Below are 26665 nucleotides of genomic sequence, written 5' to 3' on the forward strand. Positions count from 1 at the left end.
CAACTCTAAGCTAGCTCTCAACACCCAGCTACTAGATGGTAGAATGTGTCCAGCAGTAAAATAAAATTGCTTCAAGTATGAACGGGACAAGTGCTTAACAGGACAAATCTACAACCCAACAATTTTGCAGAAAGTGAGGGAACAAACGATACTATAACCAAAAAAAAAAAAAAAAAAAAAAAAAAGGCAGGTTAGGAAATTCTTTTAAGGAGAACATATACAAGAGAGTGAAGAGTATAATTAGTCTCCCATTTTTATGCTGAAAAAGCATGAAAGTATTTCTAGGTAATGTGAATCCCCAAGTGTCATTTTAAGTAGTCATAGAAATAGGTACAGTGCACAGTTCTGCGCTGGAACTTGCCCTGACCATTAAGAACAAGACAGGGCTGTCCTTAGCACAGGATGAAGATGACTCACTATCACACAGTGCCCCATTTCATATGGCTTGAGGAGATTGAGAACTACTGTGCCCAACCTCATCAACACCACTCTGGACATTTGTGAGATCTGTAATTCCAGTATTACAACTCTAATAATTTGAATTAAACAAAAAGAATTTAATTTTTGGGCCTCCCCGGTGGCGCAGCGGTTGAGCGCTGGGTTTCGAAACTGCCTGCAGCCTATGCAGCGCCAGTTCAATCCCCCAGCTGCTCCCCGGCCACCAGAGGAGGGTCCCACATGGCGCACAGACCTCTCCTGCCGCCCGCTGCTCCCCTCAGCAGTGTACTTCCGTCCTTTTGCCTGCTCTGCTCCCCACTCTGGCTCTGGTGAATTCACTCACCCTCCCGCGCTTCTGACTGTACCCAGTGCTTGTATAAATAAATAAATAAATCTTTAAAAAATTTTTTTTCAATCTATTAAAAAAATTAATTTTAAACTAGTTTAAACTATTATTATTGTTGTTGTTGTTATTGTTTTATGCCATTGCATTAACTAATCACATGGTAGCCTGTAAAAGCATTTAGAGCTATGGGAAGCTGATCATGGAAAAGGTGTGGGACATTGTAAGAGTGGGGCCGGGGTGTCCTGAAATGTGGCAGGGTAGAGTAGAAGTTGTTGAGATGGGGAGAGAGGCCCTGAGAGAGGAGGGAAAAAAGTCCTAAATGGTAACTCACTATCTCACAAATGACTCCAAGGATAGATCTTGGTTTCCAGCAAAGTAACAATACTTTTCCAATCTATTATTTTTGTGGTGCACTTACTACTCTAGCTTAGGCACATTCCCATGGTAGATTTTATGTAATTACCCATCCTCTTTTCCCTCCATCTTCCCTCCTCTTCCTCCTTCTCCTTTTAATCCAGTTTTCTAGCAATATGGGTTTGAGGGATTATTATTCATCTATAAAAAGGAATGAAATTTTGAAATATGTACAGCTTGGATGAACTTTGAAAACACTACTTGACTTATACGCGGCACCTGAAATAGGCAAATTCATAGAGACAAAAAAGAGAATATCGATCACCAGGGGATGGAAAGAGAAGTGAGGAAGAATTATTGCTTAAGGGGTATAATGTTTTTCTAAGGATGGGGAAAAGTATTAGATATAGACGGTAATGGTGATTATATAACATGCATGTATTTAATGTCATTGAATCATACACTTACAAATAGTTACAATGATAAATATTGTTATGCCTATTTTACCACAATAAAAAAAATAATTTGAGGAAAAACAGATAGATGCAACAGTGGTGTGAGTGTGTGTGTGTATGTGTGAGAGAGACAGAGAATGAAAGTGAAATAAGAATAGGAAAACAGATAAGTATACATAGCATATGGCCCTGAGTCTCACGTGGTAAGTAAAGTTAAGATGCAACTATTGCTCTGATATTTTTTGGCAGTTGAAAAAAATCTATAAAATTCATTAAAAGAATGAAATAACTATATCATTATATTGAAGGGTCCAAAGAGGTTAAGAAAAATAAAATATTCCCTTGTATATTGTACTAGGAAATAACAACTGATGGACAATAGCAAAAAACCTCAATGACAATAACCACTATCACAAGCTTCAATGCTGACAATGTTCAAAACAAGAGCAATATTTTGCAATAAGGTGAGAGAACAGATAGAAAAAACACTATGAACATGACTATATCTGAAATTTGTAGCTGTGTGGAGCCAGTTAGTATAAGATCCAAAGATTACAACTCCCAAGGCACTATAGCATAATTAATATTTATAATACTGAAACGTGTCTTTAAGAAGAGATCAATTCACATTTTAAAAAACTGGTTTAAAAATCACTGATACTAAATACAAGATGGTGTCCTGAACAGGATCTGGTAATAATAAAAGAATATTAGTAAAAAAGAATGGTGAAATGCTAAAAGAGCCCATCATTTGCTTAAACGTTACATGCCAATGTTAATTTCTTAATGTAAAATTCAGTGCAATATGGAATATTAAAACTGCATGAAGGATAATAGAAAGTCTCTTTACTATGCTTGCAACATCTTGAAAATCTAAAATTATTTCAAAATAAAAGTTTACTTTTTAAAAATGTGAACTCAAATTATGCATGTTACAGGCAATACAAAAAGATTTTCAACCCAATAGTAAATGAATAAACTTTTGTTGTTTATGTAGGTAAGTTATAGTCACAACATTTTATTTATGAGGATGAACTTATTACACAGTTGTTTTGTATAAATGAAGGAGTGTTATTGTAAAACTACACAGTAATACTGAACAAAATATCCTTCAAGCCACCTCCCTTTTCCAGGTGACTTTGAGATCTTAGCTTAAGTAGCCAAGTTCTAAGTGAATTGGTTTACACAAATGAAATTGTATTTTTGTATTTCGCCATTCTTCATAAAAAATAGTTAATTCATATCTGTTTTTCCTTATGATATTATGTTTCTTCACATTAGCCAAAGTCAAGAACCTTATCGTTTTCCTGACTTTTGTCTCTCCTCCTCTTACTATAGTCAACCTGTTGTCAACATTTACTGACTTCATCTCTATTCGATTTTTTTAATTTTTCCCCACCAATCTTTTACAATGCTATCACTATTACCACAAAATGAGGTGTTCATAAGTTGTAAAACAAATATAAATTTATTTTTTAAATCATTTCTTTAAATTAGTTCAAATACTTTATATTATTTTTAAATAATTCATTACTTTATTTTTTACTACTCCCTGCCAATGCTATTAAGCTAAGATACTTTCCCCTCTAGGTTACATAGAACTGTTTAATTTTCCTTATTGAAATCCACATTGGACCACATCATTCTTTTGCTCATAGCCTTTAGTGTGACTTACAGTTTGCTCCATTCCTGGCTCCTGTGGAATGAAAGGCCTTGCTTGGCATTAGATTCCTTTCATTTGGCCCCGATAAAACTTTCCAGCCCTCACTTTGGCATCCTCTTCATACATCCTGGAAGCTGCTTTCCTGTAATTTCATATTTCCGCACATTTGTTTCCATTCCTCCCTGAGTGTGAAGTACTTTCTATCTCCAAGTTCAAATCCTTTCCAGCATTCAAAGTCTACCTGAAAGACACTTCTTACAAAAAAAAAAGCTCCCTTTATGAACCATCTGAAAGTAAACTTTTGTCTTAAATATACTTTGCTTCAGGTATACTTCTATTGTTTTGTATATCACATTTATCCCTCATTTTAAATTACTGCAGCATATTTCCCATCCCCACCCCCCAAAAAAAAAATTAATTCAAACTCCTTCAAATGAATGTCTGGCTCATCTTTGAGCTCCTGAGGTATCTTACTATCACAGGTGCTAAAGAAAGGTCTCTTAAGGCCTGCCTGGAGGTGCAAGGGGTTAAGTCTCAGCACTATCAAGCTATCCCCAGTCACTGCATCATGAGTTTGATCCCCTGCCAGGGAGCAAACCCACATGGCTCAACAGACCTCTCCTGTCTCTCCCGCTGCTCCCGTCAGCAGGGTATTTCAGTAAACGTGTCTGTTCTGCTCCCCACTCTGTCTATGGTGAATCCTCTCACCCCGTGCACCTCTGGCCTACACACCAGTTCTTAAATGCATAAATAAATAAATATATATTTTTTTTTTTTAAAGAAAGGTCTCAAATGGGCCTCTCCGGTGGCACAGCAGTTGAGCGCTGGGTTGCGAAGCTGCCCCCAGCCTCTGCAGCGCCAGTTCAATCCCCGGCTGCTCCCCGACCACTGGAGGAGGGTCCCACATGGTGCGCAGACCTCTCCTGCCACCCACTGCCCCCCTCAGCAGTGTACTTCGGTCCTTCTGCCTGCTCTGCTCCCTGCTCTGGCTCTGGTGAAACCTCTCACCTTCCCGTTCTTTTGACTGTACCCAGTACTTGTATAAATAAATAAATAAATCTAAAAAAAAAAGAAGACAAATATTAAAAAAAAAAAGAAAGGCTTTAAAAACGTCAAAGCACATGTCATGAACCTATATAGGCCTTGGTCTCTTACTGTGCTTCCTGGGACAAATCCCCAATCACTGAAGAATTCTCTAGTGATTTAACTGCTTTTCTTTATCACCACTTCTGACACCAGTTGCAATAGACTAAATGCTTGTGTGCTCCCAAAATTTATATGTTGATATCCTAACCCTGTATGTAATGGTATTAGGAGGTGGTGTCTGAAGATATAATTAAATCATGAAAATGGAGACTTCAAGAAAGGGATTAATGTGCTTTAAAAGGTAATCCAGAAGTTCTCTTGCCTTCTTTCTATTGTTTAAGGGTATAAAGAAAAGATGGCAGTCTGCAATCTAAATGAGGGCTCTCAGCAGAACCTAATGATGCTGGCACCATGACCTCAGACTTCCAGTCTCTAAAACTGTGAAAAATAAATCTCTGTTATTTATCATTTATTTATAAGTCTATATCACTTTCTTCTAGCAGCCCAAACTAAGACACCAGTCTTAGTAATTTCAGTGTACATGTAAGTGTTTTAAGTGGTCACCAGATAACCTCTCCAGTTATCTGTTTCTCTTCCACAACTCAACTGTCTACTGTCACAATTACATGCTAGACCTTGCTATTATCAATTCTCATCTTAAAACTTTCCATGACTCTCTACTCCTGCTAATTTTCTTTTCTGCTCATCACTTTCCCTTGTGTTCATTTGCTCTAGAAATCCCTCTTCACAATACTTTAGCTTAGAAGTACCTACAACTAATTGATTCTATCCTTTATCCACTTAAGATTTCATGGAGCATAATTCACTAGAGTCACAGAGCAATTTCCACCCTCAGTAAATTTGCCCTTTGGTTAAATGTTCACACTCATTTGTCATAAATCCAGCCCTGATAAAAATCCAACTCTCCTCTTAGCCTATGCTTACAACCAAACATTTGAACAACAGCTGAACATGGCTGGAGAAAAATCTGATACACATGCTAACTGAATTCACATTAAGTTTATGATCACAGACTTCAAATAAATTTTCAGTATTGTTGGCAACTCTTTTTTTTCTGACAAATATTTTCACCCAGTTTTGACACTACTCTTGCACTGTCTCCTTTCTTCTCCAATACCCACTACATGCATAGTGTGCTCAGATTCTGAGAGAGAAGTGGTCAAAAGTGAACTTCAGATCCTCTCATAACTTGCACACACTCTATCTTCTGAGTCTGAACCATTTGATATACTTCTTCTAAGTTACAATGGATAAACTGTCCTGGCTCATAACTATAGTCTACTCCTCATTTTGGCTCAAGCTAAGAATGCTTCCTCGCCTACTCAAGGACTTTGATCCAGTAATTAGCCCCTCCTCTCCTCTATATCATCAAGACTTCTCTTTTAAATTCTTGGTTGGACCATTATCTATAACATATAGATTTGTGATGATACCCCCCTTTAAAAAAGAGAAATTTAATTACACATCCTCTTGAAATAATATCCAATTTATCTGTCCTTTATATCAAAACTCTTTAAAAGAATCTTTATCCACCTTTGCAGTTTTCCATTCTCTCTTGAATCCATTCAAATTATGTCTTGGTCCTAACCATTCCAAGGAGACTGCTCTTGACACATGTAATAGCAACAGTACTACAACAGCATATGTAGTCAATAACTCAAAGCTATCATGTTCCAAACTGAACTCATCCAATTAGACTTCTTCTCCAAGTATACCCCACCATTAAACCAATAAACAGCTTCTCAGCTATTTGAATGCTTAGGCTTAAAACTAGAATCATTCTTGAGACTCAAAAAAAAGAAAAAACAAAGAAAATAATCCAGTCAAAAAATGGGCAGAAGAGCTAAAAAGAAACTTCTCCAAAGAGGAAATGCAAATGGCCAACAGGCATATGAAGAAATGTTCAACATCACTTGTAATCAGGGAAATGCAAATCAAAACTACAATGAGATACCATCTTACACCAGCGAGAATGGCACATATTAAAAAAAAAAAAAACTAGCAAGAACAAATGTTGGCGAGGATGTGGAGAAAAAGGAACTCTCCTGTACTGCTGATGGGAGTGCAAAATGGTCCAACCACTATGGAAAGCTGTGTGGAGATTTCTGGACCTACTAAAGATAGAGCTTCCATATGACCCAGCAACTCCACACGTAGGTATTTAACCAAAGGACACAGAAACACTAATTCAAAAGGGCACCTGCACCCCTATGTATATAGCAGCACTATTTACAATAGCTAAGCTATGGAAACAACCCAAATGCCCAAAAATAAATGAATGGATCAAGAGGATGTGGTACATATACACCATGGAATATTAGTCAGCAATCAAAAAAGATAAACTCATGCAATTTGCAGCAACATGGATGGAGCTGGAAGAGCTCATGCTCAATGAAGTAAGACAGAAAGAAAAAGAAAAATACTGGATGGTCTCACTCATAGCAGGAATTTAGAAAACCTGAATAAGAGAGCAGGAAAAAAGACTAATTGCAATAAAGTAAAAATCAAAATCAACAAGCAACTATAGACCAGAAACACACTACAGTGGTGGGGCAAGGGGAGGAAAAGAGGGATTAGGGTCAGAAAAGGGGAGTGGGAATTGTATGGGGAATATAACCAAAATGAAAATGCATACATAATGCAAAAATGAAAAATGATGTAAGAATTATATAAAATAAAATAATTTATTTAAAAAAATACCCTGAAACCATTAGAACTACATTTTGAAGATTTCCTAATCATTAAATGTTAAAGATTATGGGGCAATTCTCCACCTATCCTTAGCTAAAAAAAACAGAGTAAAAAAGAGCAAAAAAAAATACTAGAATCATTCTTGACTCCTTTCATTTGCTCACACCCACAAATCTATAAGACGCTTTTGTCAACTCCAACTTTGATAAATATCTTGTACTCAATTTACTCATCTACTACTATTCACTACTTTCTAATTCAAACTATAATCACCCCTTACTTGGATTTCAGCAATAGACTGCTGAATGGCCTCCTTTAGTCTGCTGATACCCTTACTTGATACAGTGCTGTGTAACTACTTAATATCAAATCCTCACATAATATTTATTATGTGCCAGGGATTATTTTAATTACTTTACATATATTAATTCATTTACCTTCAGAATATAAATGAATATTTTTATTATTCTCAATTCACATATGGAAAAATGGAAGTATAGAGGTTAAAAAAAACTTGGTATGGTCATGCAGTAAGTAACAGAATGATAACGTAAGTCTATACTCTACTCAATCACTGGAATATAATTGCTTCCAACTCCACCAAATAATTTATTTGTACTCCTAGAATATAAACTCCTGAGGACAAAAACTTAAGTCCAGTTATCTTTGGTTTGTAATATTCCCTGAACTGTAGGCACTCAGCAAATACTTAGTGAATGGATGAAAAAAATGAGTATGACCTCTTTCCCATCCTAATTGGCAATACATAACAAATTAACTAACCTATATTTACTTCATTAAATCACAACCTACATAAGTTAGAGTCAACAGACTCTGTCTAGACCACGAAGGGTTTGCCTATGAGTAAAATCCGTGAGATGTAATTTGCTGAGTAGCATTCTTTTTTGGATGAGAATCAAAAAAATTTTTTTTGGATTCAGTTTTTTTTTTAAATGAATTCCTCGTTATGCTATAAATGACTGATGCCAGAAGTGAATTACCGATGTGTTCAGAAGTCAAAGCAGTAAGAATCAGGCTAGAATTATTCAAAGGCAGCATGAATTCTTACAAATACAAATATCAATTGGTTCCAGTGGCTCCTAGAAAAAGAGCAATACATTTTTAGGAGGAATACGGAAAAAATAAATTTTAATTATTGCTCAGTGGGATGATGGGTTCAGTTAAGAAGAATATTAGAAAATAATCTATAGGGTCTCCCCTGGTGACGCAGCGGTTGAGTGCTGGGCTGCGAGGCTGCCCGCAGCCTCTGCAGGGCCGGTTTGTTCCCCCGCCACCGGCGAGGGTCTCACAAAAAAAAAAAAAAAGAGAGAAAATAATCTATAATTTTGCGAACAGTTTGTAAACTTTCCCTCAAATATGCTAATACATGAAATGACTTTTTTGAAAGCTAATTAATCTGACTTTTACTAGAAAACAACTTGACTATCAGTTTGCAAAACTGTTGTTCACTCCAGTTTCTATAGGCACAAACCCAGAGAATTTTATACCCTTTGCAATAGAAGTGAGGAATCTCTATTACCTTTTCAAATATCACAATTTTTCTCATTTCTAATTTTCTTCCATTTTTAGTTAGCAAATAATTTAATAATGCTTACTATGTGCTTGACTCTGCTTTAAGTGTTTATAATATTATTTTCAATTCTCTTAAAATTATGTGACAAGAGAAAATGCACAAATAGGTTTAGTGACTTGTCCACTTCTGCTACACCTTTGACATTCTCAGTAACTACACCCTGTCCTACTGTGTGAGGGAGAAGAAACAATGTTTGCAGAGCAAAGGACTTGGGTATTCCTGAGTGAAAGACACAGGTGTTGGAAAAGAAAGCATGTGGACAATTGGAGAAAAGCTTGGACCACCTACACAGAGCAAACATATCCCATGATGTTGACCTTTCATGTTCATAATTGTGTTTTTAAAAAAAACGGATTACTTCATATGTCACTTGACTGATTTTTTTTTTTCTGGAGCAGCTTGACCATAGTCTGGAGAGAAAGTGGAGGTAAAGATGAAAGCGTAAGTGACTGGGTTGAGGAAAATCAAAGAATAAGTCCTGAAAGGAAAAATTATCTGCAAGTATGCTAGTCAGCATATCTTGAATATAGAGACATTATGAATATACAAGTGGACAGAGGTTCAGAGTAATAGGAAATAATACACCTAAGAGGAAGAAGCCTTGTATCTATATGCATAATTTAGCAATATTTTTGCCTGGTGGTAACTGGTATTGCCATTATTAAAAAACAAGCTCAAATAGGATTAAATCAAAGCAGTGTAAATGCTATATACTTAAACTTACTTGAACAACAAATATTTGCTAAGTGCCCTCTATACTGAAGGTATGCCGTCTGAGGTGCTACAGGAAGCACCAAGAATATCAATTTAGGTGGCCCTGCCCCTCATGCAACCTAAATCAAGCAAATGAGGCTCTAAATGTGTAGCATGGTTTATGTTTCTAATATTTGTTTGGATTTGAGAGGCTAGGAAGAAGAGACCATTTCTCCCTAAAAAGTCAGGATTTTCCCTCGTGAACAAATAATGAATCATAAAGCCTGAGATAGATCGCAAAGCTGTTTGACAAAATAAAATGGAGACTATAATTTCCCACTTGGTTTTAGTCATTTTATAGAGCAGGTATGTATTTTACAATCACTAAATATTAGCTAGCATTGGATTATGAACAGATCTATTTATTCTTACTTTAAATACAAACAGCTAAGGACAAATGGACACCATTATTACAGTTTCATATTTGACCTAATCTTATTTCCATTTTCAATTTTGAGAAATAATTCACTCTAACCTTTTACATACAATTAGAACTTTCTCACTATGCTCTTTGCTCTAAATATCTGGCCAGTAGTTTTTAATTTACCCAAAAAAAGTAGCTATTCTGAAATGTTTTGTGGGCAAAAGAGATCATTAGCTTTCTGTTTATTAGGAAAAAAAATAGTTGGTTTGACATTCAAAATTATTTCTTATAAGCTCCTGAATATTTGCAACTGGCAAAAAAAATGAAAGAGAATACTTATAGTGGAACTATAATCTACCTGGTTTATTGCAAGCCCTGGGGTTCATATTTTCCTAGTCAAAAAGTAATAAAAAAATCACTCTCACAGATGAAAGGAAAAATATATATTGCACATTCATCCTGAATCAGGAAATACAGAGCACCATAAAAAAGGACTCCGTGTTTTCTAAAATAAGTTTTAAAGAATTGAGTATAGTTGGTGAGCTCACCTGATTATCCAAACCCACCCCTCCACCTCTAGCAGTAACTCTTCTCTCCTCTTCTAAAGAAGTTGGTAATTAGAGTTTTGACTCAAAACTTAAGCTACCAAAAGGTCATTTGCCTTAATACCTGAGCTATGAAGAAAGAAAGTATCCCTCTCATACACACTCAGCTGTGTAAAGGTTATTTTCCCAGTGGAATTCTCAGGAGTTCAGAACAGCATGTTAGGAGAAAGTTCAGGGCTCAGTGAAGCCCAGTACTTCACAGATTGGGAAAGGATGCCAACATCCTAAATACCAGAAACCACATGACATAAACCCATATGTCAGAACTCTTTCTATAAATTTTATTTTCTTTACTTTTTCTCCTTTACTCCTTACAGGGAGATCTTGAGTCATTTCTAAGCTCCTATGAATAGTCCCTTAGCAACCATTTAAATAGGATTAGCTGCAACTGTTCTCTATTTAAAGGTGTTATATTATAAAAATCCCAGTATAGACAGAGACAGACTGGGGTGGGAGTGGGGAGAGGATGTGGAATATATCCTTCAAGCACATTTAAATAGATTATAAAAAAGATAAACTGATTTCTCAAAAACAATATTGTGGACTAAAAAGTCAGTGTTTGTCAAAATAAACTTGGTGGTCTACCAACTAACATTCCTTCCTACCTCTCCCCTTAGCATCCATATCAATCTGTCTTATAGATTGATGATGACCCAGGCCTAACTCTCCTGGGAACATTTTATTATAAGACCCTAGTTACAAATATTTTGCAACCACAATATAAAATTATATTACTAATCTTTTAAATGATAACATTGTTCACATATTTCAAATAAGTATGTTTTTTAATGAAAAAGATAATACAGAGTTAGAAATTTTGTGGCTACTTTAAGGCATTCACACATAGGAGACTGTAATCAGATCAAGTCGCTTTTGGTTAAATAAAAAAAAAAAAGTGGGTCTGAGTCCATGTCCTTTAAAAGTTTCAAACTATATGTGATTGCAGTCAATTGTTTTCAGAATAAAGGATGTTGAACGCATTGCAAGAAGCTTGAAAAAAGTCTATTTTCACATTGTTTTTTTACCTAGGATTTTGTAATAAAGGTATTTGCTTTTTGTTTGCCAAATAATACCAAAACAGCAAATCCTTCTTTCCCATGCCACTGGGTTCACAAGAGACAGCAAATACATTTCTCCTTTAAAATTCTATTTATTTTTTTAATAGATTGTTCTGTCAGGCAATATGATTCAGTACCTATACTTAATACTTAATAAATATTTGTTCAATTAAATTGAATGTTTAAGTTTGTGTTCATTTCTCAGGTCTAATATTTGACAATTATTTCATCAAGACCTCTTGAGTATCTTCTTTATACCATTAAAGAGGTTTTCTAATATTGCAACAAGTCATTGTTGAGGGAAGATTAAGGGACCATCCTTGGGAATAATGCTATGACATTTTAATAAATATGTCAACATATTAAACAAGAGTCATTAAAAATAAGTTATTCAAACTAAACAAATATATTATTTACTACAATTTAATAGAATTTATGATGACAGAAATTAAATGCTAGACTATTTAAATTCTTACATATCAGAGTTTTATGCTTGTTTTGTTGGAGACACAAAGGTGCAAAAAATAAAGTATGTGGGAAAAGAAGAAATGGTGAAAGAAAATAATTAATTTCAGTATCAGATATCTTCTTTTCAAATATTTCCATAACTAATTACATGTCCCTGCTCTTCAAAACATTCTTATATTCCTTCTGATATAAAGGCAAGGGTGAGTGCTTGTTCTTAAGCCTACTTTTTCATCCTTAGATTTTTTTCTATACCTAATTCCAAAATCTTCTCTGGAATCATATGATTACTTTCAGGATATGAATTTGAAGATTTAATAAAAATTCTTCTATCTCTGAGAGAGCAGAGAAAATTTGGGAACATACAGCCACTCTTTTTGAAAGTGAAAACAAGAGTTGTGATACCAGTGAAGTGAAAGGATTTCTTCCTTTCAGTAGGAGCACCACTGACAGGAGTCCACTCCCAAAGGTTGAAAACAGAGAGGTGATGAGGTCAAATTTAAGATATTAAATGTAAGAGAAATAGCAAGGCCAAATTCAAATGGGTATCCCATAAAAGCCTGTCACATGTGTCTCTCCCCATATACTGACTCACCAGATCCAGATGGTGCCTTGTACTTTTTCAAGAGCCAACAAATTTATGAAAAATAAGTGCCCTTTAATCCTTCACCCTTAGATTGACGTATATTAGGAATCAAAGGTTAAGAGTTCTGCAAATTTCAAAGATATGATGAATTTTTTGTGAGAACAAGTCTAGCCTATTTCTATATAGGTAATCTACAGAAAGAGAGAAATCTTTACAATAACTATTTTTGTTACCAGTTTGAAACAGTGTGAGGATCTGGGGAAGCTTCTTTCTGTTGCTATTTCTAGTTGACCACAAAGATAGTTCATTTGCATCATGCAAACATCTAACTTATGAGAATTTAGCCATATGCATGTGCCAGAGTGTTAGATAAGAAAATCATTTAAATAGTGGGCAGTAATCCACTCACCATTCCAGTTCTCTATATAAGCATTTACCCTAAGTGAGCATGAGAATCTGGGCAGTCTCAGCTCCTGTGTGACTCTCGTCCATAGAAGACCTCTCCAATTGAGAGAAAGTGTGGTATTCAATGAATCAATGACACAGACACACTATTTTTTATCCAACATGGACCTAAAAATACAAGCCAACTACATAATCTGGTGTTGAAAAGAGCTGTCTCTTCCTATCCTAGAGTAAACTGCCTGTGTGGGGTGTAACAGACATGATGTGTGTTTGCCTACAGTGTGGCTGCTTCCAAAGGAGTTTGGAAAAGTAATGTCAACAACATACAAATTTTCACCTACCTACTGTACCGCCTTTAGAAGCTAAAGCCCGAATTAGATTTGATTCCATTGTCAAATTCACCCTTGCAGAGCTTTAGTGGAAAATTCTCATCCTGATCTGGCTCCTGGAACCAGATTGACAGATTCATTTCATCTTTTGAAGCTAATAGTTCTTCCCAAGTTCTATCCTTTTTACCAAAAGATAGTAAAAAAAAAAAAAAAAAATTAACCTTTGGCTGAAGGCAAACTGTCAAGTTATCACAGAGGGCACCTTTTATACAACATCCCTAGAAAATACAATTCACTTAGAAGTAAATTCAATTAATATCCTTTGTTCCCCATATCTGCATTCTACCACCTAAGGCACAGAGCATGTATGCAAAAATAATTTTGTATGCACCGTATATGATCAACAACACATATGAAGTATCTTCATAAGAAATCCTGAATTGCAAAAGATACAGAATGAAGTGGAGGAAGTAAGCAGGCAAAAATAAGCACACGTCATAAAATCTGGGTGATAGTCAAATGGCAGTAGCAGGCATTTAGTTGAATTTTTGCCAACATGGTACTAATAAGTATAAATCCATCTCACAATCTTAAAAGTCTATTTTATAAAAAACTCGAAATGGATATGAAAATGCCATAGCATTGATAACTGCATATTATCAATATAGAATATAAGACTGCATGCCAGATTTAAAAGTTACAGTATCCCAAGAGTTTAGTAAGCATAATGTGGCCCAGTATGCATTCATGGGCTGGACATTGTGCACCAACTGGCCAACAGTGACTGTGCCAAGACCCTGTTGTCAGTCCAGGAATCTCACAGTCAGCACATTTGACTAAAATATGTCCAGTTAAAGAATGCACAATATTTCACCATATTCTATTGCTTCCACAGTAAAACAAATACACTGAAAACCTTATTTTACTTATTTCTTTGTCCTTCTAAAATTATTTATTTTAAAAATATAAAATGTTCAAATGACCCAGTCTTGAATTGTCAGACAGTCTAAAAGTCTATCAAAAGAACACTTATTTTTAATTTTCTTCTGAACAAGGAAAATGTGTGTGCAGAGAAATGCCTCTCTCTGATTTATTCTAAGTAGTCGTACTACTTAAAACTTCTGTTTTGTGCACAAACTAACTCCCCTCTGCCGCAGTTTAGCACACTAAAAGACAGACCTACATGGCAATTTTGAAATTCTCTGAACATCCAACTTACAGCAAATAATCAGTGTTTAGAAAAATATGAGTCAACTCTTCATCATGGCTGCTTTTGTGTTCTATAAGAGAAGGTAGGAAGTAAGACACGTATAATCCAAAGAGCGCCGGGAAATACACTTTAGAGTCCAAATTGCATTTAATTAAACACTGAGTTTATACTAATTTTTTTCTGATCCAAATACTATAAGTTTTATTATCAGCATTACCAATAATTACAAGCCACTTTGGGTAAATTAAAAACTAGCTCTGACATGTACATAAAAAAAAGAGCTTCCTGAAAGTTTAATAAGCTCGGCAGTAACTTACACAATCACATAAATGTTGTTAATTTTAGTGTACCGCCATATTTCCTGCTACAAGCAGAGCTAAAACATTATTTTAATTAAGCAATTAATTAATAAAAATGAATGAAATATTCTTGAAAACTCGGAGACCCTAGAGGATTAGAGTAAGTTGAATCAAGAAGAGAATCCAGGAATTCCTCAGTTAACTTGTGATTAGGATATCAGTTTGCCCTAGAGATTTCACAAACTCAGAGTTAACATTTCACATACGTTAAAATGCAGTTCACAAAAAGCATGCCACTAAATTCACTTAGAGGCTGTACATAGTTATCACTTAATATTCAGAAACTTTTTTTAAAAAAATGTAAGTATGAAATAAACTGAAAACACAGTAGGATCAAAATATTGGTATTTGGGGAAATCAAACAAGTTGAGATTAAATTATTTTTAAGCTCATTCCAGCCTCTAATCATCTCAAGGATTTAAATATACACTCTTCGTAAAGCAGACATTTTACTCAATGACTTTGGCTCGTGGGTCTTAATTTTCTAAACAAAAATATATGGTGGTAGGAAAAACACTGTAAAAATGTTAATTACCAGATGAAAAGGTTCATTTAGGCTTGAACAAAACATATTGTAACATCATGCTGAAGGGAAAATAATAGGGGTGCTCAAACTTTACCAATGACTGTGCAGCCAACACAGCATCCTCTTCCTTTTTAAAGGCGTTGTTCTCGCTCATCCACAGTTTGTTTTGTCTGTAATGCCTCAGAGCCTACAAGTAAATTAAATACCCCATATGCAGCCACCCATATAGTTAGAGATACTGGCTTCACCCTGAGCAGCTGACTCACCTAAAAGATAAGGTCAAAGAGAAGCTGCTCTTAGGAAGTAGTGCTTCCCTGCTATCTGCCCAGCAACCTCCTCCAGAAGTTCTGCCTTAGAGCAATGCTTAGGAAGATCGAAGAGAGTTGGATTTACCCAGCAGGGTGGAGTGCAAGAGCCAAACAAGGAAAATCACTCTCCCTGGAAATAGGAAATGACTGGCACTATAAAGAAATGGATACTTTGTCTCTTTCTTCTGGAAAACTCCCCACTGAGGCCCGTATATTTCTATCTCCTATAATGAAGAGAAGTAAGAATGAAGAAGGGAAGAAAGAAGATAAAGTACTTACATTTCTTCCCAAATTACTCATTATTTCTCTACTAAAGAAATAAAAAAAAAGTAAAGCCAAAGAGTGCCCTCTTTTGGGGGGCACCATGTGGTGAGGGGTTGGGGGAGGAACAGTAGTCCCACTTGAATCAAGAGTCAAAAAAAGCAAATGCAAACATAATCACCTTCCTTTCTTATCACACCAAGCCCTCTTGCCAACCATGTGGTGTGATTTAGCAGTGCCTGTTATGATACATCAGCTTCTTAATTTCAAATTTGAAGGAAAACGTTAAAGACTAATCCTCAGTTACATTGATACTTATAAGTCACTGACAGCCAAGCTATAAAGAAAATTGTGAAAGGAAAGGAAGGGACTTTATCTTATAAAAAATAGTATTAAAAACTATGGAATATATATATTCACATACATCCAAATTATCAGTTTCATCAGAAAAATACAGGTTTTTATTATGTACACATTGACTTTCTTATCAGTTAAAGGCAAAAATTTTTACATATATATATGCTATTATGAAGATATACATGCTGTGAGGTAAAACCTGGTAGTGATGGTTCTATGTTTCTATTATATCCTTGATAATTTTTAGTTTTTTCATCACACATTTAATTTCAGTCAAGGTACAGAGCTATGTTGTGCATGGCTTTTGAAAGTATTAGAAAATTATCCTCATCAACCCTAATTTTGTGTGAAAATGTCTTCATTATATCAACTGTTCACCACTGTAAGTCTAGTTTATACTTACATGTAATGTTTTTGAAGATAATTTTTATATTTCATTTAGCATTTATTATGTTTATTTACTCAGAAATGCCACTGATTCAATGTGGAAATGGTTAATTTTTTCATAAGACATTCCTATATCAAGAGAATATTTCCATTTACAGGTATTCTTCCATGCTATAAACTCAATATGGGGAATGCTTTTCCATTGAATACAGACCACATGAGTCACATATACAATTTAATTAGGCATTCACCTAAGATTACAAACTAAAGAGGGGAGTCAAAATGTTTTCTCAGTGAAACAACAATATAAAGAATTAAATCTGTAAGCATAATGCAGGGTAAATCTATTCCAAAGTGCTGCTAAAATAGGGATATTACCCTAGTTCAACAGAAAAAAAACACCCACTTCTGTGTTCTTAAAGCTCAGGTAACTGCACTGTGCTAAAATCACTACAATGAATAGGAGTATTCTGGCTTAACACAATGTCAGAACCAAAGCTTCAATTGTGATTCAAAATTCCTTTATATAGTATCAACACAGCAAGTACTGTACTTTTGAGATGGAACAGTGCTCACATAGAGTAGATGCACCTGTCTTTATACTCAAAGAGACTGTGAATAGTTAGTACATAGTACTATTTAAATTCATAGTATTATACAATAACAATTATTAGATCCAAAAGTTGTTAATGCTGCCCATGTATGAAGCGCTGTGCCAAGTGTATTACATAACCACTGTTACCTCATTTACTCCTCCCACCCATCCCTGCTCACAGATCAAACAACTCAAAGGCAAAATGATTTAATCAAGACTATATAGTAAATGGTGTAGCCATGGATTCAAGCCTAGGTCTCTTTGATTCTACAATCAGACGCTCAGGCACACCATTCCCTACATTCCATAATAGTTACTATTACTACTAGTGGACTATAAAGAATTGTGCATTATGAAAGAAATTCTTGTTTATTACCTGCATTTTAGTATCTGTGTATAATACTCATTTATCACTTCCATGGAACTTTTAGACCTCATGCTGAGTAATCTTGACCTAAATCACTTTTTTCTTTATTTTCTCTTATGCAAGGTGTGTCTAGTAATAATGACTGCCTTACTGACTTCATACAGTCACAGTAAGAATAAATAAGTAGTGCACATATGAACACTTTCACTATGGGGCAAATGTTAGTTACTGGTGATAATACTTTGCATAAAGAAAACATGCCATACTCTGAGAGGAGAATTTATTGTCCAATTAGACATCAGAAGTGTGAAAGGGAAGTCCAAACAATGCCAACATTTACACTTCAAGGAGGTCTGTGCTTTTTCTCCAAATCATTCTCCATGAAAGTGAAGACACTCCCGAGACAGTCATTTCCACACCAGGATTTTCTAGTTGTCATCAGAATAGTCTCAGTTAACAATCTTCTTGTCAATTCAGGCAGGACTGAGAGGGAAATGGGTTGGATGGACACTGATGCTGGGAAGTCACTAGAGCTCTCTGGGACATACCTGAGTGTAAGCTTTAGGAGTATAGGGACTCTGGTCCTAGCATCTAAAGCAGGGCCTGCTATATAGCAGGTCATTAAAAATAATGACTAAATGACCCCAATCCCTCCCCTCCCGCCCCTGCCCCCCTAAAAGTGTCTCTGGTTCATAGTTTTTTGTTGATTTTGATTTTCACTTTCTTATAGTTATTCATTTTCCTGGCCCCTTATTTAAGTTTTCTAGATTTCTGCTATGAGTGAGACCATCCGGTATTTTTCTTTTTCTTTTTGGCTTATTTCGCTGAGCATGATCCCTTCCAGCGCCATCCATGTTGCTGCAAATTGCATGTGTTTATCTTTTTTGAATGCTGAGTAATATTCCATGGTATATATGTACCACATCTTCTTGATCCAGTCATCTATTTTTGGGCATTTGGGCTGTTTCCAAAGCTTAGCTATTGTAAACAGTGCTGCTATAAACATAGGGGTGCAGGTGTTCTTTGGAATTGATGTTTCTGTGTCCTTTGGGTAAATACCTAGGAGTGGAATTGCTGGATCATATGGAAGCTCTATCTTTAGTAGGTTGAGGAATCTCCACACAGCTTTCCACAGTGGTTGGACCAGTTTGCACTCCCACCAACAGTGCAGAAGAGTTCCTTTTTCTCCACACCCTCGCCAGCATTTGTTGTTGCTAGTTTTTTTAATATGTGCCATTCTCACTGGTGTAAGATGGTATCTCATGGTAGTTTTGATTTGCATTTCCCTGATGGCAAGTGATGTTGAACATTTTTTCATAATGTACACACCTTCATAGCTCTAAAAAAAGGGTACAGGGATAGATGAGTCGTTTTAAGACATTGCCATTTGCTGCAGAACTCATTTTTTTCCAGTGATATCCCAAAATTACAAAATATAAAACAGATAAAGGCAGTGAGCTGAGAATGAAGTAGCAGTGCAGCACCTAAATACCTACACCCTGCCCATCATATCTTCTTCTCCCATCAACATTCCTTCCAACCCTCCAAGACAGTGCCATCAGATACACTGTGGAAACCCCTGATCTAGATGCTAATGCCTCTTCTGAATCTATGACTGCATGAACCAATTCTTAAAATAAAATAAATCTACTTATGGTGTGTAAAAAAATTGAATTAATGGGCCTCCCTGGAGGCGCAGCGGTTGAGCGCTGGGTTGCGAAGCTGCCCACAGCCTCTGCAGCGCCGGTTCAGTCCCTGGCCGCAGGGTGAGAGTCCCACACGGTGCACAGACCTCTCCTGCCGCCTGCTGCTCCCCTAGTAGTGTACTTCCGTCTGCCTGCTCTGCTCCCTGCTCTGGCTCTGGTGAATTCTCTCACCCTCCTGCGCTTCTGACTGTACCCAGTGCTTGTATAAATAAATAAATCTTTAAAAAAATTGAATTAATAAATAAGATTCCAGGAATGTAAATACTGACTTCAATATTCAATAAGTTAATCATTTCTATATAAAAGAAAGGAAAACAGGTCCTTTTAGGAAACAACTAGTTAACATTCACTTTTAAATTATTCTAATTTAAATTTCTTAAATTATTGCTCTCCAAATATCCTATGTGCTCTCCTACATGTCAAATCATTCTTAAAGTTGACTGGCCCTGGCCAATGGTCCAAAAGCAGTAGTGGCACATGTAAATTCTACCATCCCCCCCATTCTTAGCCAGTTTTATGTTTGAGATAGAGAAGATAAGGAGACCTCTCAATCCACATGGAACAATGCAGCTAAGAAATAAATTTTTATTATGTTAAGCCATTATCATTTAAAGCTTCATGTGTTAATTTTTCTGACAAACACATAATATTAATGGAGAAATTTACACTGAACACTGGACACAGTTAAAATTTACTCGTCTATTTTCCAACATGACAAAGAGTCTACAGAATTTAGTGCACACTCTCCAAGGGGGAAGGTAAAGGCTGTTGGGTAATATGACCCCAATGACAGATGTTCTAAATACTATATGCTGTACTTGCTCTGAAACTTAAGTCACTGAATGAATTAAAATCCATTATTATATATCATTCGCACTGTGAAATCTGGTTACATTGTCTTATTTACAAAAAATTGTTAGGAAGAAATCTTATAAAGCAAATGGTTTCACGACAGCTTACCTTTCCAACTAAATGCAGGGAAAAATGATAAATCAGTTAGTAAGTAAAGTCACTACTCTACAAATCATATTTATTTGCCCCACAGCCCTGTGCAAATATTTTACAGCCAAATTTATAATTTAGCTTGTGGGGGATAATGCCAACCCCCAAAAGAGGCCTACAATGTGGACACTTAACAACTGATGTAAATATTCAATTCTGTACAAAAATCTTAGATTTACCCTCATCCTATCTGTTGACTTCATATTTAACCTGTGACTTTCTTTAATTTTTAAAACATTATTACTTAACATTTCCAATTCTATCATTGTATTTTTCAACTAAAATTAATAAGTGGATGCCCTGTGATGCTGTTTCAATGTTCCTTTTAAGACTGTGGGACTTATTTCCCCACTCATGTGGGGTAATCCTAGCTCTCCACCCCACCTCTGAAATCTTCCCCTGGTGAGGAAAGCCACCCCTCCCATGGTGAGATCCTGTTTCCCCAATAACATGAAGGAAATGACTGCTCAACACAAGTACTATTTCACGGTCCTAAGGGCTGACTGAGGCCTTATTACTCCTGCACTATAGCTCAACTTCTTCCATTTCCCAATCTGTCTGCTTCCCTTTCCACACAAATATTACTCCAGAAAGCACTCCCTAATAAGCTTCTTGCACAATAATCTCCATCTCAGAGTCTGAGTCTGCTTCTGGGAAACCTGATCTACAACGAATCTTAATCAATGCCCAATCATGAGGATGAGAAATAAGTCAACTAGAGTGGTCAGAGCGGTTTCTATCACATTGCTTATCCCAGACTGTCTCTCATGGTAAAGGACCTGAAGCAAATTGTGTCATTCTTTATTCTGTATTCTCCAACACTTTCAAGTTAAAATAAACATGGGCATCCTGGAAGAGAGGACAGAAACTTGTGAACTGAAAAGATGTGAAAGAGGGAGGACAATTTACTTGATAACAAAGTGCTAATTTATGTAGATTTCATATGTGTTTGCGTATGTACACATTCCTGTATACAGATGTGCATTCATGTTATCTATGACATGCAGCCATATGTGTGTATATGTGTGTGTGTCTGTGTTCATTATTGAATTGAAAATATTCTCACTTTAAACATGAAAATTCAAGATGCAAACTTGAGAATGTCTGTGTAATATGTAGGGAAAATAATAACCACAAAGTCCTACTCAGGGTCCTCTTTGGTTAGAAGATACAGAAACCTACTCAAACTTGCTTAGATCAGGATTACACAGCAAAGTGTTCAGTTATGTCTCACAGTGGCTCAACCTAGTAGATCATGCTCAAAGACTCATGCCTCGATGTCTCATGGGCCTCTGTCATCTATATGTCTTTGTCTTTCCTTCTCTGTTGACACAATTTGCACATGGCCCAACATACCTTTTCCATCTCCCCTTACTTTCAGAAAATGATTCAATTCCTACTTAAAAAAAAAAAAATGAAACCATTAGAGCAAAGATCTCTCAACTTTCCAGCCACAAACTTGTACTTTTCTTTTTCATTCAAGCCATCTTCGCTATATTTTTCCAAAAATTTTTTAACATTCTAAATTGTATTCTATTTAAATTATAGTTAAATAGAGGTCCACATCAAACCTACTCTCATTCTTCTCTATCTATCTCCTCGTCTCTCTTCCCAAACTTCTTGAAAACTTCACCCATATTAATATAGGTATTTATTCACTTCCTTCTCACTAGATCCAACCACTCCAACCTAGTTCTGGCCCCCATCGCTTCATAGCAAAGGTTTTTTCTGAAGTCACTAGTGATCCTCTTATCACTGAATCCAATAGCTATTTTTCAGTATGCATTACATCACCTTTGTCTGTTAACTCAGATATAATTTACATAGAGTTAAATGCACAGATTTTAAGTGATGTTTCATCAGTTTTGACAAATGCATATACATGTATAATACACATCCTTATCAAAATATAGAATGCTTCTATCTCTTCAGAAAATTGTCTTCTGTCCTGTTCTGTAAACCATTCATACCTGCTACCATAAAAAAAGAACATCAATCTGATTTCTAAAAACATGGATTAGCTGTGACAATTCTGGATCTTTATATAAATGAAATCATACAATCTACACTATTGTGTCTGACATTTTACTTCAAGATTGTGTTTTTTATGTTGTCCATATATCAGGCTTTATTCCTACATATTGCTGGGTAGTACTTCATTTGATGAATATACTATAGTTTTTCTTCTGCTGATGAGCATCTGAGCTATTTCCAGTTTGGGGTTATCATGAAGAGTACTGCTATAAATATTCTTATACAAAAGTTTTTGCAAATACATGCTTTCATTTTTCCACTATAAATAGCAATGAATGAGAATGCTAGGTCATAGCATAGATGCACATTTAACATTTTAAGAAATGATTGTTTATCTAAAGTGGATGTATAATTATACATTCCCAAACCATTATAAGCATTATAATTGTTCATAGTTCACCAGCATCTGATGTTGTGAGTTTTTTGTTTGTTTAAAACATCATCGTCAAAGTGCTTATCTTCCTTTCCTTTTACTTGGTGTGATAAAGATCTCCCAGTTTTTATAGTACTGTTCTCTTTAATACTTTTATAAGCTTGTTGTCCTCTTTCAACTTTTTAGAGTAAAGTTTCCTCATGGAGGTCAGACAGCATGAGCCACCTCACATTAGTCCCAGCTTAACCCTGGTCCTGGCCCATACAAAAAAGCAAAGTTTCCTTCGAGTTCTTTCCTAGGTTTTCTCCTTCTCTGAATCTAACATCTCAGCTTCACTTTTACTTTTAGTGCCACCTGTGTATAGATGAGCCAGTAAACTTTCATTTCCAACCTATTCCTCTATTTTGAGTTCCTAACCTATCACCTATTAAAGCCAAATGGCTAATCCGAAACTGATGATTTCCCTTCAGTTCCTCCAGATACTCCTACAACCTGGTATGCAAGTCAGAAGTCAACTCATATTCAATACATTAAAAGAAAAAAAGTGTAGCTTTTCTTTCCCCAAATGCTCTCAAATCTTAACATTTTGCCATCACCACCAAAGTCCTTGCTTCAAACTGACTTGTGCAGTTTCTCCCAGTTGGTCAATACACATGCATGCCCTCGGTCTCATCCACTCAGTTCTTGATACTGATACTCCAGCCAGAATTTCAAAAATACTAACAGGAATTTATCACATCTCTCTTGAAAGCCTTTTGGTTCTTTGGATAAAGATAAAACGTAACATGACCTGGAAAATCCTGCATTGTCAGGCCTCTGCCTACGCTACAAATTCCTCTTAAATCATGTTCCCCTTGGTTTTCTCTTAACTTTCTCCTCTTCTACAATGCTAGTTGTCTTAATATGTCTTCAGGATCACCATTCTTCCTCCCACTAGAGGCTCTCTGATCTCCATCCTACAAAGTATTTCACTCCCTATTTGTCTAATTAACTTCTACTAATCCTTAGATCTTAGCTCAGGTCTGTCATTTCCATGGAGAGTCATTCCTGGAATGGAATGGAATGGAATGGAATGGAATGGAATGGAATGGAATGGCTACTCTTAATAAAAATCCCTGGCTTATATTATGAAAATATCATATATTGTCCTGCAATGCATCTATTTTAATTTTATTAAAATAAATGTACCTCACCCTACAAAGGTCAAAGGATAGGTGGTTCTATTAATTCTAGCACAATGCCTGACATGTCATAAATGTTCAATCCATTTTTGTTCCAGGAAAACAATGACTGGGGTATCATTCATTTCCCTGACCCTCTGATCATTTCTTATCTTCAATTTGAAAAAGGATCTCTTTAGATTTTGGCTAGTCAATGAATCATCTGGCATTGGATCAAATGTCCATCTTTGATCCAATCATCTATGCCCAATGCGGAATCATAATGATGTAGGACTACATCTTCCACAATGATCACTGAGGCAAAATTTATAGAGGAAGATTGTTACAAAAAGTAATGACAGACATATCTAGATTGTGAAGATTCTATAAATGAGATAAAACTGACTTATTATACTTTATAGAAAGAATACTTTAAGTTTCCAGGTCTGTGGGTATGAGTGTTTATATGTGTAGATGAATGGGTGAGACAAGAATGTTCATGGCTATCAATGTGAGCTTCCTTTTTCTTTCCATCACACTAATCCACAGGCCAACAGTCTAGCTGAATCCAAACTTCAAATAAGGGGGAACCAAGAAAAGCTCTCTTCTCACAGTGAACAAAAATCAGCAAGTTTTTCTAAATGAAAAAATAAACATGATTTTAATATATACATAATTCCAAAAGCCATTTGGAATCATACATAAGTTACTGCATATTAAAAACACATCTTTCAGAAAACTATTAAAATATGTTTAATTATCACAATTAAGAAGTATTGATATAGTTTAAATATATTTGCAACCAATATCACTGCAAAGAGAATCTTTAAGTATTTCTTAATCCCTGGCAATGATCCATGTATTTTGAATAATACTCAATATAACCAAATTCAAAATCAACAAAGTAATTAGAGGACTCCTTAGAGTTTTCTATAACAAGATATAATTTTATAGAGCAGATAAATCAAACCAAAATTGGAAAAATATTGTTTGTTTTTGATGGTAGTTAAAATGAAACCATATTGACTGTGACAGCTAAAACAATATTGGACCAGGAGACAAAATACCCAAAGTCCTACACCTAGGTCTCTCACTAATTAAAAATGAAAACCTCAAAGTCTATGGGCCTCCATTTTCTCTTCTTAAAAGTATATTTGGAATAAATCTTCATGGTCTGAAATGTTTTATCTTGGTTGCTAACTCTCATCAGTGGATCAGTGCATGGCCTGGAGCACTTCATTGAGTAAGGTTCTGAGGAAGACAACATTTATCAGTGATGCTACCCTATTTATAGGAAGTTTCCTGTACTCAGAGTACTTGCCAGCCTGGCACTAGACTATCCCTATGCTGCATTCCATGCTTCAACTGTACTTGGTTATGTTAAAGCTGCCTCGTGTCAAAGACCAGAGTTCTTACGTCCTGGGTACAGCGACTATGCAATTCAAGTCAGCAAGCACACATAGAGGCCCTTCTATGTTTCAGTCATAGAGTCAAGGAATGGAGATATGAAGATGATAAAGAGAAAATACCTGCCTTTGAGGAGTTTAAGTCTACAAGATGACTTCACTGAGGGGAATATTTTTAATTGTAAACATAATCAGTACTTTATCATCACATGCATCTGATCTAAGTATCCAATCAGAAAACTTATGGTTTAAACTTTTACTGAAGTTAGTGATGTTTTAACTCAAAGGAAATGTTTTCATTAAGCATATCTGTTTAGAGGATTACTTTTAAAATGTATTAGATTTGGACTATTAGCAGTGACCTCAAAGTAGTATATACACATGCTGATTCTTAACAATGCACACCTGAAACTTATATAATGTTATAATGCAATGTTCCTCAAAAATAACAATTTAAAAAACAAAAAAAATTAAAATAATATGTATCATTTATGTTCTCCCACACTGACATTCAAACACTTTAATAATGTTGCCCTTAACTCTAAACCAGAGACACAATGGTGGGGGGGAGGGAGTGTAGGAGGGATTAGGGTCAAAATAAGGGGGGCAGGAATTGTATGGGGAATATAACCAAGATGAAAATGCATACATTGTACAAAAATGGAAAATGATGTAAAAATACATAAAATAAAATAAATTTTATAAAAATTAAAAAAAAAAGGAAATACTTGAACAGAACCACACAAAAAAGAATGTTGCTCTTAAAAATCTATGAATGTAGGGCCTCCTCAGTGGCGCAGTGGTTGAGCGCTGGGTTGCGAGGATGCCCGCAACCTCTGCAGCGCCAGTTTGATCCCCAGCCACCGGGCAAAGGCCCCACATGGCGCCCAGACCTCTCCTGCCGTGCCCGCTGCTCCCCTCAGCAGTGTATTTCGTCAGTCTGCCTGTTCTGCTCTGGTGCGCAGACCTCTCCTGCTGCCCACTGCTCCCTTCAGCAGTGTACTTCGTCGGTCTGCTTGTTATGCTCCCCGCTCTGGCTCTGGTGAATCCTCTCACCCTCTCATGCTTCTGACTGTACCCAGTGCTTGTATAAATAAATAAATCTTAAAAAAAAAAAACTATGAATGATAAATTAAGAGTAAAACTGGCCATATGAAAATGTTATTTCAATTTCACACTGTAATAGCCACTGTCCAGTACGTACTCCTCATAAGTTCTGACCAACCTGGTTCTCTTAATAGCCAAAAACACTCAGCTTATTCTTTGTTTTCAGAATTTGCTGATAGAATTCCCATGGTTAGAATAATCTTCCCACTCCATCCACCTACTCATACCCTGCTAATCCATGTAGCAGCCTTAGGTGACTCTTCCACTCCACATCCTCTGAATCTATTCATTCTT

General features: G+C 35.9%; 1 protein-coding gene across 1 annotated transcript in view; it reads right to left on the reverse strand.

Moving 5' to 3' along the window:
• Nucleotides 1-26665, reverse strand: part of LOC311187379 (regulating synaptic membrane exocytosis protein 1-like) — a gene marked incomplete at both ends in the record, with an annotated part of 202120 nt that overhangs the window by 164280 nt on the left and 11175 nt on the right. The gene's annotated exons all lie outside the window — the stretch shown is intronic.

This window comes from Talpa europaea (assembly GCF_964194135.1).
Source record: "Talpa europaea genome assembly, chromosome: 2".
In the NCBI taxonomy this organism is placed as follows: domain Eukaryota; kingdom Metazoa; phylum Chordata; class Mammalia; order Eulipotyphla; family Talpidae; genus Talpa; species Talpa europaea.